The sequence below is a fragment of the Halyomorpha halys genome, unplaced genomic scaffold (genome assembly GCF_000696795.3).
Source record: "Halyomorpha halys isolate HHAL.00 unplaced genomic scaffold, Hhal_1.1 Scaffold1518.1, whole genome shotgun sequence".
NCBI lineage: Eukaryota > Metazoa > Arthropoda > Insecta > Hemiptera > Pentatomidae > Halyomorpha > Halyomorpha halys.
In genome coordinates this window covers 67,959-69,837 of record NW_027108385.1, presented here as the reverse complement: position 1 = coordinate 69,837, position 1,879 = coordinate 67,959, and positions in this window count along the sequence as shown.

Below are 1,879 nucleotides of genomic sequence, written 5' to 3'. Positions count from 1 at the left end.
AGAAGGTTGCCGACTGTAACGGTGGATATTTTGATGAATAAAGGTGATTATTTGAAAATATTTATTTATTTATAATTTCCCCCCAAAAAACGACAAGACTTTTTGAATGACCTGGTACATTGCCGTCATGCATCTGAGATTGCATGTCATGTAGACTGTTTATTGAAAAAGGCTTTAGGCTATTCGGGATATAAAAATAGACAAAATCAAATTAGAAAATCGACTTAATTTAAAAATAAGGTGCTAGACCATTTATATACAATATTCTCATAAATCGAAGAAATTATTAATTTTGTTAAGCCTTAGTAATGAAATCGATAGTTATGTCGATAAAATTATTTTAAACTGGATTCAGTTTTGACTGCGATTACTCTAGTATATAACAACAAATATGTATATCGTAGGTTTCAATGTAGATACTGAAATCGATTATAGGAAAGAATTTAATATAATATATATTTTGAGTTACTTAAGATGTAATTTACTTCTTTTAAAATTTAGCAAAAGAAAAAAAATCCATCCGTATAACTTAAGCGCCGCAAACTTGGATCTTCTAAAAGCTCTTTATAAAATCCATACTGTTCTCTGGCGAGTGACCCCGATCCTAGAAAAAGTCGTTTGTTCCATATTTTATTATGCTGCATCTTTTCTATTCCCATATCTCCAGTAGGAAAAATATATTATCCCTTATTTTTGCAGGACCATTATTTTCAACGAGCATTAGTTGTTTTTGTTTTGTTTTTTATAATTTTTTCTGGATACAATTTATTGATAAAAATTCTGATATTTTTTTTTATATTCGATATATTCCAATTTTCCTGAATTCGAAAAAAAAAAAAATTAATATTTGGTTTGGTTGGAGAATGGTATATTCAGGGTTTTTGTTGGGGTGCTGAATCTAAATATGAATTTAGTTATATATTTAAAAAAAATTAACTACTTAATTTAATTTATAACAATTTTATATTTTTCTTATTTTTTTTTTTTTTTTATGAGACGAAGAACACTTAAGTCTTTGCAACACTAAAATCAAGTTCCAATATCGTCATAAACAGCTGTCGATATCATCCCATCTGATAAACAATTGAAAATCGTTATTCCACCAGAAGGGAAGCTAAATAGCCGTGCGGGTTATAACGAGCGATCTTCCTTCCCGTGCCGAATTTTATAAAAGAAATTATTATCATTTTACAATCAAATAAATATAAAAATTTAAATCTGTACTGCTACAACCCATGAAGAGTCAGGGGTAAAAAGTACTGTTACTAGACCAACGGTTGTGCAAGGAGGTGATTTGGTCCGAATCACGATCGACCTCCAGATTTTTACCCAATTTAAGAGGCTGGGACCCCAGTAGGGCTCCAGAACCCACAGGAGTTGACTCACGGCTACAGTGTAACAGAAAACAATTTTCTGCCTAGCCGGAATCGAACTCGGATACTTAAGAGTTAGTAGCCACGCGCTTTACCTCGTGGCTACCGCGCTCCCAAAATCAACTAGTAAATGAATTTTCGAACTCGCCAAGACAATAAAATCAATTTAACAAAAAATTACAGTTGTGTCGTTATTCTTCCGGAGCGGCGATATGATTTCAAGATATCTCTTTTAGATTTTATTTACAAACGGCGATTCATTTATCTTGAAATACAGTAGCTTATTTACCCAACAGAATTTTCCAGAAAGAGAATACTTTATATAAAATGCAAGTTTCATCTTCAGAAGAAAAGAGGATAATAAATTAAAAAAAAAAAAAAATAGTGAAATAGCTATACCGATGTATTTTTAAAAATTTATTGGAGAAGTTTGTCGGGGGTGCAGTCAGCAAAGAACAACATAAATAAATAAATATGGTTTTGTTTATTTATGTTGTTCTTTGCTG